This window comes from Benincasa hispida, chromosome 1 (assembly GCF_027475165.1).
Source record: "Benincasa hispida cultivar pf3 chromosome 1, pf3_genome.v1.1, whole genome shotgun sequence".
Lineage (NCBI taxonomy): Eukaryota > Viridiplantae > Streptophyta > Magnoliopsida > Cucurbitales > Cucurbitaceae > Benincasa > Benincasa hispida.
In genome coordinates this window covers 86340323-86359346 of record NC_143478.1, presented here as the reverse complement: position 1 = coordinate 86359346, position 19024 = coordinate 86340323, and the positions used below count along the sequence as shown (strand labels likewise).

The window sequence follows — 19024 nt, the reverse complement described above, 5'->3', positions numbered from 1 at the left end:
GCTAGATTGCCTCCAGATGGAAATTTTTTATCATGGTTTGAATCACTCTTCGCAAACCGTTGCCAATGTGGCAGCCACTGGTGGTTTGCTTGATAAAATGTATAACGAGGCGAAGAATATCTTGGATCGCATCTCTAAGAACCATGAAGATTTGAGAGAGAGTGACCAGAGAATGAGACTCAAAGACAATGACGCAAATAATGGTGTTATTGCTTCACTACAAAACCAGATGACCACAATGATGAACTTAATATAAGGAATTGCGATCAGCAGCCCAACACTGCAAAACGGGCAAATCAACGCAATCAATCAAAACACCGCAAGGTGTGCGACTTGCGGTGATGGGCATGCGATGGAAGATTACCCGCAAAATCCACAATCTGTCTACTTTGTAAAGAATAATCCCTTTTCGAATACCTATAACCCCTGGTGGAGAAACCACCCCAATTTTGCTTGGAAGAATCAACAACAGAATTTCCAACCTGTGGCGCAAAAAGAAGGCCCACCAGGATTCTTCCCATGCAACAATGGTCAAACGAGCAATCAAGCAAGTAGCTCACAACCACCGCAATCCTCTTCCTTGGAAAGCCTATTGAAGCAATACATAGAGAAAAATGAAACGGTGCTTCAATGTCAGGCTATGTCCATTCGCAACTTAGAATTATAGATGGGCCAGATTGCGAGTGAGTTGAAGAGTGGACCGCAAGGGGCTCTGCCAAGTTCAACTGAACTTCCACACAACCCAGAGGGAGTAGGTAAAGAGCAATGTCAGGTTGTGACATTGCGAAATGGAAAGACTATGGAGGGAGAAAAGAAGGAGCTTAGTCGGACAGCTCCCATTGTGGCAGAATCTGAAGTTGCGGTGACGCAAGAAGAAGAAAGAGAAAAAGAAGCAGTAGAACCGGAGGTTGCATCGACCTCTAAGGCAACTAAGACGAGAACCGTGAAAGTACAGTTACCCCCTTTCCCAACTGCTGGTCAAGAGATGACCCTTTTCCTCAATCTCTGACTCTAACTACCTATGTGCACGTGGCCATACTAAGTACCGTCATACCTTAGGTACTTCTGCTTAGATACCTTCTCAAATGTCCTTCAGTATTGAGCTACTAGGATACCTTCTCAAACGTCCTTCAGTATCCGGCTGGTTTGGTACCTTCCCAAACGTCCTTCAGTACCAATAGATATCTTCTCAAATGTCCTTCAGTATCTAGTTGGCGGATACCTTCTCAAATGTCCTTCGGTATCACGTTTTAAGTAAAACTAGTCATAAAGGACTCTCTCTTTAAAGCATGTAAAGTATAAATCATATAAAAACATAGCTTTAAAGATACTAACGCATGCTGGGTATATTTAACACATATAAATAACTTTTTAACAAACTTCCCACACATGCATGGGTTTAAAATATAACTCATGGTTTGCTTGGAAATCACTTTGTAAAACTAGCTAGCATGAGAATAATCTTGTTTAAAACATGCTTTATAAAACATTGTAATTCAAACATTTTAGTCAAAATGTTTTAGTCACTCACCTTGACCGCTTAGGAACTTTTCACTCTAGTAGTTCCTTTTCTACCTCAGGCTCCCTTTTTCACCCCTAGAATCCAGATTCAAATTACAGCTTAGATTACTCATAGTTCTAAACCTTATTTTGATATACTTCCTTCTACAAAAATATTTTAAAATGTCTCAGAAAGCTTATCTTAAAATATGAGCTTAGAAAACCTCGTGGTTTGGCTGGAATATCAAAATCTTCAAGACTGGCCCAAGCTTATCCGACAGCCTGACCCTTCTGTCTTCTTCTCCGTTTCCAGCCCGATCCCTTCAAGCTCTTTCTCCAGCAGCCCTACCTTGAAAATGAAACTTCCAGAGCTTTTAGGTGGCTTTGGAATTACTCCAAACGCACGAGTAAATTGGGAGATCTTCTCGTCCCAAGTTGATGCTGCTTTCTAGGCTTCACTGTCCAATGCGTCCTCTTTGAAATTCTATGATCAACGCATGAATTTTGGCCTCAACGCAAGGTTTGCTCAACTCTCCCACTCGTTTTAATGTATTTTTGAATTGTGATCTGAAAATAAAGTCTTCTGGACCTATTTATAGGTGTCCAAACCTTCTACAAAGTCGACACCACCTACTTGACTGCATGTCCAAGTGTTTCCTCCTCACACCAACAACGCAATTCTTTTATCAACGCAATCTAAGTGTCCTTCTCGTATGTAGCCAACGCATGAGCTTCCAATCTAATGCAACCACCTCAAATTCTTAAGGTTTAAGGCTTCCTCCCAAGAAGACACATGGTTTGATGACGTTTTCTAGTTGATCTCATCCTTTATATGCGTCCAACTCTTGGATGTTCAATGCATAGTCCACTACTCAACGCCTAGCAACCCAACTTAGACATTGCAATCCAACTTAGCTATCGCAAGAGCCAGCCATCACCAATGCATAGGATGGCCGCTTGTCCTCGACGCATGGCTCACTAGGTATTACTGCAAGGCTCGTTGGCATGGGCGCATGGCACTTGCCATAGGCGCTGGCCACTCGACGCATGGGCGTGCTGCATAGACACTAGCCATCGCTCACTTGCTCGGCCGTATGGGCGCTTGATAGGTCGCTCGACGCATTGATGCTCGGTAGGGCACTCGACGCATGGCTGGGTGCTTGATGCATGGCTGCTCGATAGGGCGTTCGATGCATAGGCATGGCCGCTCGACGAATGGGCAAGGCGTTTGGCAGAGGTGCTTGATGCATGGGCGCTTGGCTGGGTGCTATGCATCGACACATGCCACCCTTCCAACGCATGCCTTTCCCGCGTCCTCGCCTACCCTTGTGCCATCCAACCTTCCAACGCATCACTTCAATTTTCCTTCCTTCAGCCGCATGGATGCATACCATCCTTCCAACGCATCCATCGCATCCAACGCATCCATCATCCAATGCATCCAATGCATCCAACACAAAATTTTTATACTTAGCCAAATTTTCCAAGTTTTTCCCAAAAAGTCAAACTTCCAAATTTCCTCTTTTCTTCTAATTTCCACCCTTTTCTCTACCATTACACACTAGTTTCCACATCAACCTACTCACCACACTAGTCTTAGTAGGGAACGTACTCAAGTAGAGAAATTAGGATTCGGGGTTCACATTTACCTCCCCCTTATAAAAATTTCATCCTCAAAATTTCGCTACAAGTCCGTCAATTAAACAACCGCGGATACTTGTTTCTGATTTCTCTTTGGCTTACCACGTTGCTTCTTCCGTGCTATGGTTTTGCCATAGTACCTTTACCAATGGGATTGTCTTATTCCTTAAGATCTGTTCCTTTCTGTCAAGGATCTCCACTAGTTCCTCTTCATAAGACAAATTTTCTCTCAACTATACTGGTTGCTCAGGCGACACATGGGTAGGATCTGGCACATACTTTCTAAGCATGGCCACATGAAACACATCATGAATACGAGATAATTCTAGAGGTAAATCCAATCGATATGGCATTGGGCCAACTCTTTCTATTATCTCGTAAGGTCCAATATATCTGGGGCTTAATTTCCCTTTCCTACCGAACCTGAGTATTCCTTTCCATGGAGATAATTTCATAAATACTTTATCACCAACTTCGAACTCCAATTCTCTTCTCCACTTATCAGCATAACTCTTCTGCCTATCTCGAGCCGTCTTAAGATTATCTCTTATAATCTTAACATTATCTAATGTCTGTTGCACAAGTTCTGGACCTAGTAATTTCCTTTCACCAACTTCATTCCAGCATATCGGAGTCCTACATGGCCTTCCATATAGTGCCTCATACGGTGCCATCCCGATACTCGAATTTTAACTGTTGTTATACGCAAATTTGATTAACGATAGATGCGTGTCCCAACTGCCTTTGAATTGCAATATACACACTCTCAGCATGTCCTCTAATGTTTGGATTGTCCATTCTGACGAACCATCTGTCTGTGGATGAAAAGCGGTACTAAAATATAACTTGGTTCCCGTAGCTTTCTGCAAACTAGGCCAAAACTTTGATGTAAATCTGGAATCTCGATCTAATACAATTGAAACTGGAACTCCAAATTGACTCACAACTCGATCAACATACAACTTAGCTAATTGGTCTAGGGTATAAGTAACTTTAACAGGTAAAAACTTAGCTGTTTTTGTTAATCTATCCACAATTACCCATATACCATCATAGCTCGCTGGTGTCTTAAGTAATCCAAACAGGAAATCCATCGTAATATGCTCCCATTTCCACTCTGGTACTGGGAATGGATTAAGTAATCCTGCTGAACTTTGTCTGTCCGGTTTAACTTGTTGACATACTAGACACCTGTCAACATACTCCGCTATTTCTCTTTTCATACCAGGCCACCAATACGATCTCTTTAATGTTTTGTACATCTTCGTACTGCCCGGATCCATAGTATAGGTCAAACTATGGGCTTCTTCTAGAATTGCTTGTTTAAGTGCTAAGTCTTTAGGTACGCATACCCTACCCTCTTTTAATAGCACTTTGTCGGCTCTTAATTGATGGTCCGTCCTCACTACTTTACCTACTTCTTCAGCTAACTTCTGAAGATCGGGATCCTTTAATTGCTCACGTAGAATATCTTCTATGAGAGTAGAACGCACTTGAAATGAAGCTAGTAATCCTCCTATTTGACTTATTGATAATGTTGCCCTAGCATTATACAACTCATGAGTCAGTGTACCCTTCACTGAATTGATACTAGTTTTAGCTGATCTAGTTTTTCGACTTAGAGCATCAGCTACCACATTTGCTTTACTGGGTGATAACTTGTAGAAATACAAGTTATTTATGCCACCTTATCTAGATATTGTGGCCAAAAGTTAGTAAATATGCACCTATTGTATGAAAATTAGCCTAGTATTACAATAATTATAAATGTTTGCAATTACACCCACTAACACCATAAAGATGGAAGACAAGCTGAATTTCACTCTGTTTTGCAGGAGACCAAGTCGCTTGCACTCAAGGCTCACGAGAAACTGATCAACGCATCTCTGTCACATTGCGCCCATCAATCAACAATGAAGAGACAATTACCGCAATGATGGCACAATGCGACAGTCAATCCAGAGCTGTGTGCAACCGCATGCGGTAATAAAATCAACACCGCATGCGAATCCATGATCGAAAGATGTAGTTGAGCAACGCAAAAGCGGAGGATTGAGACACGTGTACAACTAACGGTTGTGCAAAATTGACGGTCTGATTGCATAATAGAAGGAATAATATCCCTCCATCTTCGAAATTGTCATAACAATCAGTGGGGACCACAAGGCCGGAGTCAAACACTTGCACCTATAAATACCCCATAGATTTCAGAGAAAAGAGGATGCTACTTGATATGGGGTAAGTGCTGCAAAACTATTGAGAGAATGCTACTTGATACGGGGTAAGTGCTGCAAAACTATTAAGAGGAAAGGCCGAGCTGAGTGCTTAAGTGAAGAAATCCGGGAAGAAGACGAGATAAGGCTGAGAGGTGAATCTCAAATCTAATCTGCCAAACACCCGATTGAAAGCTCTGTACAAAGATCCCTGCTACCGGTGGAGCAAACCTGAGAGGGAAGCTCTTCCTACCATCAAATCCATCCTATCCGGCAAGCAGATCTCCATCGAATCAGTGCCAAGACATTGGCACTTGTTTGTATCTGTTTTATCTCTTTCATCGTTGTATTTCGCTGTTTCATTACCTCTGCATTCACACCATGTATCGAACGCTTAATAGAGATATTAAATGTTTCAATAGCTTTCATTTACCATTTTCTGTCTATTTTCGTTCACCCATCAATCACTTTCTTCATGATGTCTTCTTAATTCCCTAATAAGCAATATGAATTAACCAAGTACTAAATCTGTGTTAAAGATATAAAATGCGTTTAGCTAAGGCATGCTAGACGGCATCTTCACCTGTGAGAGCATAAGTGAAGATGCCATTCCGACTTATCGAGAGAAGGTCAGAAGAATGCGTTAACTAAAGCGAGCAGTACTTCCAGACATGGAAGCAACCTTGCGTTCATTACGTTAGTCTCTGTTTCACCACAGACATGTGGGAGCGCAATCGATCACTGAAAGGTGTACGCCAAGAGAAGAGCAGAACAACATTTGTAGCTTCAACGCAATTTTGAATTTGCATTGTTATATTATTTGTCTTTGTCTTTCTATTCCGTTCATAAGACTTGCCGCCGAATTCCACGTCCTTTGCATAACTTTCACAGCCAGCTTGACCCCAGCATCTTGTAACATGAAGCCTGTATCTTACATCATCTAGCTTAGGTTTATTGTATTTTTATTTTATTATTGCACCTTTACTACTTTACTTTACCTTATTGCAATTTATATACCTGTACAAACTAAACTTTTAAAGATTGAAAACTTGGTTGCATATATCAATAACATACCACAATAACCTAAATCAGCCCCCGTGTTCGACCTCGGATCACACCGAGAAACTTGCGGTGGAATTACACTTGGTTCCATCGTTAGGAAACTTGTGACAACGCATGGCGTACTACATGAAATCCATAATTAATGCATATCTAGCGGTAGTATCGCATCATTTCGAGCATAGAACATCATCAATCATACATCTCAGTGTTAGTGTATATAAAACGACCAACATTGGTTATAGTCAATTGTGCAGTCATAATCTTTGATCAACTCGATCCATCTTTTCTGTCTCAAGTTTAGCTCCTTCTGATCAAAGATATACTTCAGACTTTTATGATCCGTGAATATATGACAACGCTCACCAAACAGGTAATGTCTCCACAACTTTAGAGCTAACACAACTGCTGCTAACTCTAAATCTTGTGTAGGGTAGTTACATTCATGCTTCTTTAACTGTCGAGAAGCATAAGCTATTACATTTCCCTCCTGCATTAGCACACATCCTAACCCTTGTCGAGATGCAAAACAATAAACCTCAAACTCTTTACCTGGTGTAGGTAGAGTTAATACTGGTGCTGACACTAACCTCTGTTTCAACACCTGAAAACTATGTTCGCATTCTGGCAACCACTCAAACTTCGCATCTTTTCTAGTCAGGTTTGTCAATGGTAGAGCTATCTTAGAAAAACCCTCCACGAATCTCCTATAATAACCTGCTAAACCTAGGAAACTGTGTACTTTGGTTACATTCAGGGGTCGTTCCCAATTGATTATTGCTTCTATCTTTTGGGAATCTACACTAACTCCGTCAGCTTAACCAAAAATCACACTTACTAAATTTGGCATATAACTTTTTTTCCCTTAGCATCTATAACACCATCCTCAGATGTTCTTTGTGCTTCTCTACACTACTAGAATACACTAGTATATCGTCTATGAAAACTATCACAAACTGATCCAGATAAGGATAAAATATCCTATTCAACAACTCCATAAATACCGCAGGAGCGTTTGTCAATCCAAACGGCATTATTAGGAACTCATAATGTCCATACCTAGATCTGAATGCAGTTTTTGTACATCTATGTCTTTCACCTTCAACTGGTGATAACCTGATCTCAAATCTATCTTAGAGAATACTGTGGCTCCCTTTAACTGATCAAAGAGATCATCTATACGAGGCAATGGGTACTTATTCTTAATGGTCACCTTATTAAACTGTCTATAGTCTATGCATAATCTAAGAGTACCGTCTTTCTTCTTAACAAACAAGACTGGCACTCCCCAAGGCGACACACTGGGTCTAATGTACCCCTTATCCACAAGTTCCTGTAACTGAACTTTTAACTCCTTCAATTCCATTGGTGCCATCCTATATGGTGCCTGGGATATAGGTGCTGTACCCGGAACTAACTCAATAGTAAACTCTATTTCCCTATCAGGTGGTAAGCCTGGTAACTCTTCAAGGAACACATCTAAGAATTCTTGTACCACAAGTACATCCTCAGGTCTCAGTTTCTTATCTTGTGAAACTGCTACATAGGCTAAATAGGCTTCACATCCCTTACTCAGTAGCTTCCTAGCCTTCAATGCTAATATTAAACATCGTAAAAGTATTCTTTTACTTCCTATTAGGGTTATCTCTTTTTCACCTAGTTTCCTAAACACTATTTCTCTTCTAAAACAATCCATAGTGGCATAGTGTTTACTTAGGAAGTCCATACCTAAGATAACATCAAACTCTAGTAATTCTAATGGAATCAAGTCAACCCATAAACTCTGATTTCCAAGAATTACTTCACAATTCTTGTAATACTCATGTACAACTATAGTATCTCCTACAGGCGTAGAGATAAACAAATCCTCATTCATACGCTCAGGCACTCTATCTATATATAATGCACACATGCTAGATATGAATGAGTGCGTAGCACCAGGATCAAATAATGCATAAGCATATTGATTACATAAAGTTATCATACCAGTTACGACATCTGGAGCTTCTTCCACTTCCTGGTGTGTCATAACATCCCTACTGTGCTGCAGTTGCTGTTACTGTTGAGGTCATCCAGCTACCCATTTCTGCTTAGCTGCACCGGATCCTTCCCCTCTAGTTTCGGTTGCTCTAGATTGGTCTACAGTTTGGGTAACTCCTCTTTGCTCACTCTGTGCTCCATGACCTAGCTGAGGATAATCTCTCTTGAAATGCCCCGCTTGTCCACACTGGAAGCACACATTCCTATTGCCATAACATACTCCTGTATGGGGCCTACCATAGTTTACACAAAGTGGTTTCCTCCTTGTACTAACTACTGACTCACTAGCACGACCTGATACCGATCTACCACTTGATCCAGCTACAAGTCTTGACCTCTTTCGACCTGAACTTTGTTGGCTCGTGCCTCCAAAATTCCTCATACCCGACTGTCCAGAGAACGGGGGTCTAAAACTCTTGCCTCTTGTTTCTTCAGGCGTCTTAAACTGTCATTCACCTGGCTAGAGTATATCTTCCCTCGCTACACTCTGCTCTACTCGGATAGCGGTCTCAACTAACTGAGTGAAATTCACCCAATTGGATGTAGAGGTAACGGGTGTATGTATCTTTCTTCTTAGGCCATTCTCAAACCTTCTACACCTCTCCTTCTCTTCCGCAATGATCGGAAGGGCATACTGAGATAACTCAGTAAATCTTTGCTCATACTCAGCAACCATCATTACTCCCTGAGTTAGCCTAAGGAACTCTTCCCTCTTCGCTTCTTTAAAAGAACTAGGGTAGTATTTATCCTCAAATATCTGTCTAAACTCAGACCAAGTCATAGTTTCCGAACTATTCCTTTTGGCCTCTATCACTTTCCACCACTTCTCAGCCCCTTTCTATAGCAAGAAAGCCGCTAACTCAACCTTACGATCCTCAGGGCGCCTCATAACCTTAAAACACTTCTCAATCAAGTCCAACCAGATCTCAGCATCTACTGGATCTGTGGCTCCATCTAACGTCGTGGCTCCTAAAGCTTTTAGCCTCTCGACATCGAATTTCTTTTCTAGATCGGTCTGAATCTATCCTACACTTCACCGCCAATCTTTGAGTAATTCTATCAAACATTTGATCCTTCATTTGGGGATCTACATCTACCCGTGGTGTACTCAGCTCGTTCGCAGAAGTCGCTTCCTGCTCTATTGAGTCTCTAACTCTTTTCCCCTTTGGATCTGGGTCCCGGCTAGCTTCAGGACCTCCGCTGGTAAGGTGAACATTCCTTTTCTTAGTCTACTTGCTCAGCATGCCACTTCTCCTCAGCATCTTTGCCTAATTATTAAGTACACATGTTAGGGACTTACTTATGGGACAATTTAATGCATGAACTCTCTCTTTCACCCAAAACCTTATGCTTTAATACTAAGCTAGCTCAAACCTTTCCCAAGTTTACGTATACCTTTGCTCTGATACCAAGCTGTCACACCCCGCTCCAGACCACCCTCTTAGCTTAGGAAAGGGCATGACTGCAACAGTTATCAACCCTTTAGCTGACACTTACTGCCTAATAACTCTTGCGGAATAACTCTGATACCAAAATATAACTCATATACAGCAGAATGTCTATAGGCCAAAAATTTATTAATTCAGAAGCATAACATATTTAGAGTTATTACAACACTAGATTCATAAGTCCCAAGCCCAAAAACCCTAGTCCCTATATGAATAACAGAAACATAACATGTGTACAATATTTACCGTAACCACCTAAACCGACGAGTTACAATATCTTTATCCTTTTAGTGGCAAAGCAGATGCAGAGCTTATCTTTTGAGGATTTGACCGCTACCTGTGGGGGGGAAAGGAAAACATTTGAAAACGGGGTGAGCTTGCTAGCCCAGTGAGTGACTTAAGAAAGATAATCGATTCTCATGCAAAATTTCAGTAAAGATTTAACTGAAATATAAACTTTCTACAGTACCTTGTACCGCTTTCCAAAATCTTAAAATATTAAAACTGTTTCTCAGTTGAGAATAACCCCACTGTGGGTAAAAACAATCCCAACACCAACTGCTGGTCAAGAGAGAACTCGTTTGCTCAATCTCCGACTCTAACTACCTACGTGCACGTGGCCATACTAAGTACCGTCATACCTTAGGTACTTATACTCAGATACCTTCTCAAATATCCTTCAGTATCGAGCTACTAGGATACCTTCTCAAACGTCCTTCAGTATTTTGTTGGTTTGGTACCTTCTCAAACGTCCTTCAATACCAATAGATACCTTCTCAAATGTCCTTCAATATCTAGTTGGGCAGATACCTTCTCAAATGTCCTTCGGTATCACGTTTTAAGTAAAACTAGTCATAAATGACTTTCTCTCTTTAAAGCATGTAAAGTAGAACACATATAAAAACATAGCTTTAAAGATACTAACGCATGTTGGGTATATTTAACACATTAAATAGCTTTTCAACAAACGTCCCACACATTCATGCGTTTAAAATATAACTCATGGTTTGCTTGGAAATCACTTTGTAAAACTAGCTGGCATGAGAATAATATTTTTTAAAACAAGATTTATAAAACATTGTAATTCAAACATTTTAGTCAAAATGTTTTAGTCACTCATCTCGACCGCTTAGGAACTTTTCACTCTAGTAGTTCCTTTCCTACCTCGGGCTCTCTTTTTCACCCCTAGAATCCAGATTCAATTTACAGCTCAGATTACTCATAGTTCTAAACCTTATTTTGATATACTTCCTTCTACAAACATATTCTAAAATGTCTCAAGAAACTTACCCCAAAAAATATGAGCTCAGAACGCTTCGTGGTTTGGCTGGAATCTCAAAATATTCAAGACTGGCTCAAGCTTATCTGAGAACCTGACCCTTTTATCTTCTTCTCCGTTTCCAGCCCGATCCCTTCGAGCTTTTTCTCTAGCAGCCTTACCCTGAAAACGATACTTCCAGAGCTTTCAGGTGGCTTTGGAATCACTCCAAATGCATGAGTAAATTGGGAGATCTCTTCGTCCCAAGTTGATGCTGCTTTCCAGGCTTCACTGTCCAATGCGTCCTCTTTGAAATTCTATGATCAGCGCATGGATTTTGGCATCAATGCAAGGTTTGCTCAACTCTCCTACTCTTTTCAATGTATTTTTTAATTGTGATCTAAAAATGAAGTCTTCTGGCCTTATTTATAGGCGTCCAAACCTTCTTCAAAGTCGACACCACCTACTTGGCTGCATGTCCAAGTGTTTCCTCCTCACACTAACAACACAATTCTTTGATCAACGCAATCTAAGTGTCCTTCTCCTATGTAGCCAACGCATGAGCTTCCAATCTGATGCAACCACCTCAAATTCTTAAGGCTTAAGGCTTCCTCCCAAGAAGACACATGGTTTGATGACGTTTTCTAGGTGATCTCATCCTTTATATGTGTTCAACTCTTGGATGTTCAATGCATAATCCACTACTCAATGCCTAGCAACCCAACTTAGACATCGCAATCCAAATTAGCCATCGCAAGAGCCAGCCATCACCAACGCATAGGATGGCCGCTCGTCCTCGACACATGGCTCACTAGGTATTACCGCAAGGCTCGTTGGCATGGGCGCATGGCGCTTGCCATAGGCGCTGGCCACTCGACGCATGGGCGTGCTGCATAGGCACTGGCCATCGCTCGCTTGCTCGGCCGCATGGGCGCTTGGCAGGTCGCTCAACGCATTGATACTCGGTAGGGCGCTCGACGCATGACTGGGTGCTTGATGCATGGTCGCTCGATAGGGTGTTCGATGTATAGGCATGGCCGCTCGATGCATGGGCAGGGCGCTTGGCAGAGGCACTCGACGCATGGGTGCTTGGCTGGGCGTTGTGCATCGATGCATGCCACCCTTCCAACGCATGCCTTGCCCGCGTCCTTGCCTACCCTTGTGCCATCCAACTTTCCAATGCATCACTTTAATTTTCCTTCCTTCAGCCATATGGACACATACCATCCTTCCAATGCATCCATCGCATCCAACGCATCCACCAACGCATCCATCATCCAATGCAAAATTTTTATACTTAGCCAAATTTTCCATGTTTTTCCCAAAAAGTCAAACTTCCAAATTTCCTCTTTTCTTCTAATTTCCACCCTTTTCTCTACCATTACACACTAGTTTCCACATTAACCTACTCACCACACTAGTCTTAGTAGGGAATGTACTCAAGTAGAGAAATTAGGATTCGGGGTTCACATTTACCTTCCCCTTATAAAATTTTCGTCCTTGAAACTTCGCTACAAGTCTGTCAATTAAACAACTACGGATACTTGTTTCTGATTTGCTTTTTAGATTCCCACGTTGCTTCTTCCATGCTATGGTTTCGCCATAGTACCCTTACCAATGGGATTGTCTTATTCCTTAAGACCTATTCCTTTCTGTCAAGGATCTCCACTGGTTTCTCTTCATAAGACAAATTTTCTCTCAACTGTACTGGTTGCTCAGGCAACACATGGGTAGGATCTGGCATATACTTTCCAAGCATTGCCACATGAAACACATCATGAATACGAGATAACTCTGGAGGTAAATCCAATCGATATGCCATTGGGCCAACTCTTTCTATTATTTCGTAAGGTCCAATATATCTGGGGCTTAATTTCCCTTTCCTACCGAACCTGAGTATTCCTTTCCACGGAGATAATTTTAGAAATACTTTAACACCAACTTCGAACTCCAATTCTTTGCTCTATAGGAGGACTATACATCAAGCAAGCCCTTTGTGACCTGGGAGCCAACATAAATTTGATGCCTCTGTCAATATTTAGACAGCTGAACGTGGGGCAACTTATGCCCACAACAGTGACTCTCCAACTGGCCGATAGATCTCTAGTGAATTGATGCGTAATTTTATTAAGTGGAAAAATCAAGGAGAATGCGGTGATAAAACTTTGAGAAATAATATGCAATGTGATAGTGCAAAATTTGAAGTCAAGATAAGGAAGAGTACACCCTCAAATTTAGCACTGTCGCCCGCATTGTATTGACGCATCCAACTTGCAGCGATCATTCTTCGTTGGGTTGCGGTGATGGAATAAGATAAGTGTTGCTTCGTGTACGTTCCCGCAATCCAGCACCTCGATCGTTGTAAGAAAAACAAAGAGAGGGTCAAATTATTTGAAATAAAAGAAAAGGATTTTTTTTTCTTTTTGTAGATAGTACTAAAAAATGAAAAGATAGCTGAAAAGATAGTGAAGATTTTGAATAGTGAAGAAAAGAGTTGAAGACTTGAAGTTTTCCAAAACTTGTGTCTCTGATAAATTGCAATCATTTGACAACGCAGGGACCACCTACTTCTTTCTCTATTCAAAGTTTCTTAGTTCCATGGAGTTGACTTGGCGATGCCAGTCTTCTCCATGGTATACCTTTACTCGCTACCCATTGACTTTGAATATGTTGGTACCATCATCATTTGATAATTCCACCACGCCATGCAGAAGTACTTGTCGAATTATGAACGGTCCGGACCAACGAGACTTTAGCTTTCCCGAGAAGAGTCGCAGACGTGAATTGAAAAGCAAGACTTTCTGCCCGACTTGGAGGTTCTTACCACATATGCATTGATCATGCCAGCGCTTGGTGCGCTCCTTATAAATTTTCGCATTTTCATATACGTTGTTCCTCTATTCTTCTAGCTCGACCAATTGCATTTTTCACGCTTCCCCTGCTTCCTTTAAATCAAAATTTAGTTTCTTGACCGCCCATAATGCTTTATATTCCAGCTCCAAGGGCAAGTGACACACTTTGCCTAATACCAATACATAGAGGGACATACCTATAGGTGTTTTAAATGCGGTCCAGTATGCCTATAACACATCATCAAGCTTCATTGCCCAATCCTTCCGCGAAGGTTTGACTACCTTCTTGAGTATCAATTTAATTTCACGATTGGACACCTCAGCTTGGCCATTTGTTTGCGGATGGTATGCGGTGGCCACTTGGTGGAGGATGTTGTACTTGCGCAATAGCTCCCTTATACTGTGGTTGACAAAGTGTGATCCTTCATCACTTATGATGGCACGGGGAGTGCTAAAATGTGTGAAAATATTTTTTTTTCAGGAACTGGGAGACTACTATCGCATCACTTGCGGTGCATGTAACTGCCTCTACCCACTTGGAGACATAGTCAACGACTAATAAAATATAGTGCTTACCGTTTGAAGGGGGAAATGGTCCCATGAAATCAATCCCCCATACGTCAAATAGTTCCAGCTCCAGGATAGTATTCATCGGCATTGCATTCTTCCATGAAATGTTGCCAGTGCGTTGATACCGATCACATTTCATTGTGTAGTCAGCAGCATCCTTAAATAACGAAGGCCAGAAGAATCCACTTTGTAAGACTTTGGCTGCAATACGTTATCCTCCAAAGTGCCCTCCATAAGGTGAATTGTGACACTGTGACAATATGCATTGTTAAACAGCATCTGGTACGCATAATCGAATGATTTGGTCTGCACCTCTTTAATACAGATCCGGCTCATCCCAATAATAGTGTATGCATTCATTCTTGAGCTTCTTCCGTTGATGGTAGGTGTAATCTTCAGGAAATTGTTCACAGACCAAATAATTAACGATGTCCGCTTACCAGGGTAGTTCTTCTATGCGAAATAGCTACTCATCCGGAAACACGACACTCACTTCAGATTCATTGCGGTCAACCTCAGGATTTTCCAGTCTGAACAAGTGATCCGCAACTTGATTCTCTATCCCCTTCCGATCAATTATCTCGACATCAAATTCTTGAAGGAGGAGAACCCATCTGATCAATCTTGACTTTGCGGCCTTCTTTGTCATAAAATATTTGATTGTCGAGTGATCAGTATGAATGAGTACCTTGGTTCCCAACAAGTATGCCCGAAATTTTTCCAACGCAAAAATCACAACCAGGAGCTCCTTTTCAGTAGTGGTATAATTAATTTGAGCAGGGTTCAGAGTTTTACTCACATATGCGATGGGGTGCAAATATTTTTCTTCTTTTGCGCTAATGCATCTCCCATCACATACCCACTTGCGTCGCACATGATTTCGAACGGTAGTGTCCAATCCGACGCAATTAAGACGGGTGCGGTAATCAGCGCATCTTTTAAAATTTGAAATGCGTTGAGGATATTGTTGTCAAATTTAAACTTCCTGTCTGCCTCTAGTAATGCACTCAATGGTCTTGCTATTCTAGAAAAGTCTTTAACGAATCATCTGTAGAATCCAGCATTCCCCAAGAAGCTTCGCACTGCCTTCACGTTGGTTGGAGGTGGAAGCTTTTCAATTGCATCAATCTTTGCTTTGTCCACCTCCAACCCTTCTTGAGAGACCTTGTGTCCCAACACTATACCCTCTGTCACCTTGAAGTGACATTTTTCCCAATTGAGCACTAGGTTCGTCTCTTCACATCTTTTCAGAATTTTCTCCAAATTGGTCAAGCAGACTTCATAAGTGTCCCCATAGATAGAGAAGTCATCAATAAATATTTCTACCGAGTCCTCGAGATAATCTGAAAAAAGATTGCCATCATGCACCTCTGGAACGTGCTTGGCGCATTGTAGAGGCCGAACGGCATGCGGCGAAAAGCAAATGTCCCATATGGGCAGGTGAATGTGGTCTTGTCTTGGTCTTCAAGAGCTATCATGATCTGGTTGTACCCGGCATATCCATCCAAGAAATAGTAAAAATCATTCCCTGCTAATCTGTCCAGCATTTGATCGATGAATGGCAGAGAGAAGTGATCTTTCTTTGTGGCCGCATTCAATTTGTGGTAGTCCATACAGATGCGCCATCCAGTGATGGTCCTCTGCAGTATTAATTCATTGTTCTCATTGGAGACTACCATCATTCCACCCTTCTTCGGCACACATTGCACGGGGCTGACCCACGTGCTATCTGCAATGGGATAGATAATGCCTTCATCAAGCCACTTGATAATCTCCTTTTTGACGACCTCCTTCACGCAGGGTTAAGTCTGCGTTGATTTTCAATGGTTACTTTGTGGTCATCCTCAAGACGAATGTGGTGCATGCAGTACGTGGGGCTAATTCCTCTGATATCAGCGAGCATCCAGCCGATGGCTCGCACATGCTCATTAATGCATTCTCTTGATTTGCGTTAAGCGCAGAGGAAATTATTACTGGCAGCTTCTCATTCTGCCCTAGAAATGCGTACTTCAGATGTGCTGGTAATGTCACACCCCCTCCCAAACTACCTGCTAGCTTAGTCAGGGAGATGGCGTGAAGCCAACAAACATCGTCCTCCTCTAACGATACCTGTTGACCCTGCTGAATCGTTAACCTGGTAAACATACTAATCTTAGATATAAAATACTTTACATGTAACACAACACAACAGAACCCCTGAAAACCTTTAGACACACATGAAGTGTAGTCCTAACATAACTCGGTTTGGAAAATAACCTGATAGAGATATCACAACCAAAAACCTACCCAACTAGGGTTTACACAACCACGACATCTAGTGCTTACGCAACCATAAACTATCCAGTTCTCACAAAGACATTTACAATACAAACATACACAATGTACAACTCCACCCACGTATGGAGCTTGATCTGGAAGCTTTTAGCAGAAAACAGACTTTGGCAGTTATCAGGCACTGGGAGCTCGATCTCTACTTGAAAAGTGGGAAAAATTTTTGAAAGAGTGAGCTACGAAGCCAGTGAGTGACTAATTTAAAACTGTAAATCCGCAAATCAGAACACGTGATAAACCTTTAAACGTATAAATCTGTTCAATCAAAGCGTTAAACATAAACGTGTAATGATAAAAGCTTCCTCAAATATTCCGCAAGTACATCAATAAAATCTAGCAAGGCATATCAAGTATATAAAACATTTTAACTAACATGACAAATCAACGTTGCGTAGGGCACGCCCAGTACAACCAACGTTTACTAGCTCTACGATGTAGTGGGGCCCGCCCAGCACTCCCATTGTCTTTGTCGTAGTAGGGCCCGCCCAGCACTCACGACAGCATTGTTGTCATGGAGTACACTCAACGTCAGCAACGGAATATAACCTGTGTGCACACGGTACCATATAGCCTCGGGCTCAATATCTCAGTCATGTAGTTAGTAAAAGTCTCAGAAGACCACATGAAAATATTAAAACATGCCTGCTTATCTTTATCTTTCGTAAAACTCAAGCTTACTCAGCTTGCTCGTGAAAAATTGAAAATCTTTTAACAGTACTCGCTAATACATACTGTACTTTAAATGATATCGCTTCAACTACTTTTCAGGAAGTCAATAATCACGTGCTCGTATATAAACCTCATTAGAAAATCTAAGCTCAAAACTTATGCTTGAAACCATTCATAGAAATCATGTATCATTCATAAGTTCATATTCAAGCATGTAAACCATTTAAGCATAAATTACAGTTTAGAAATCATTTTCAAAATTCGTTTTGTCACTCACAGTCTTGGCTAGTTACCTAGTCTGTAGACTCGGCCTATTTCCTCTTGACTTTTCAAACAAACCAAAACCGAGTATCAGAACTATAAATCGTCTTGTCTTTCCATGCTCATAAATTCTAAATTCTAGAAATAAAATCACACTTCACACTTTTTTTTTCCAGATTTTCCAGATTCAACATCCTAACTTCTAACACTCATAACTTCCTCAATACTTGACCAAAATTAATGTACTATATATCTAACTCTTCATTTTGAAACCCTCTACAACTTAACTCAAGGAACAAAAACGAGATTCCCAACGGATTTGTCCAGAAATCCTCCGAACACAGAAAATACAGATTCGTGCTTCTCTGCTACTCTCTACCTTTCTCCTGAAATTAAACCTACTTCTAGTCATTTGTGGCTCACGAATTCTTCATGTAAGTTATAGGAAATTGAATAATATTTTCAACCATAACCAATTGAGCTTCTAATTCAATCTGTACATACCAGAATGTTCGAAAAATCAGAGAAAACCAGAGATCCTTCTGATTTGCACGAAAATTCTGTGCTCTGTTTTCCTTTTCAAAACCCATTAACTTAACATCAGATTTAGCTCAAGCTTCCTTCATGAAATTTTTTAGAAAATGGATTAAATTTCAAGGAAGTCAGGTCTCACCTCTTAGTTCTTCTTGTGTAGCTCAAACCGACTTAGAAACCAGAGATAGGCAGGTTGAACCCAGATTCTTCCATGGTTGCATTTGCATGAACTTTTCCTCCCTTCTTCAACCTCCATCCTGGAGCAAGATTCTTCTTCCTCTTCCTTCACTCTCTCTCTCGAAATACTCTAAAAATATGATGGGAAATGATGGAGAAATGGGATGAAATGAGTTAGGCAGTGGTGGGTTCTCACTTAATACCCTTAAGCGCCGAATAGGGTTTCCATTTCCTTTCATTTTCCTTTTTTTTTCCTTTCCCTTTTATTTTCTTTTCTTTTCTTTTTCTTTATTTCCTTTCTTTTCTTTTCTTTATTAATAAATTCCAAAATTATCAAAGACAACCTCAACCAAAAAGCTTTGCCATTTTTCTTCAACAATGGAACAACAATAACTTAAATCCAACATCCTACAATATGTGACAAGAGCAAATAATTCAAGGAAAGTCTCGGGTTTACAGGTAGGGTTTTTA

General features: G+C 41.1%; 1 long non-coding RNA gene across 1 annotated transcript; it reads right to left on the bottom strand.

Annotated features, from left to right (window-relative positions):
- Positions 1-17117: 17117 nt before the first annotated feature.
- On the bottom strand, positions 17118-18751 carry LOC150038799 (uncharacterized). Its single transcript, XR_016525326.1, has 2 exons — positions 18516-18751; positions 17118-17458 (listed from the first exon to the last, which is right to left on the bottom strand). It is a non-coding gene; the product is annotated as an uncharacterized LOC150038799 (long non-coding RNA).
- Positions 18752-19024: the final 273 nt, after the last annotated feature.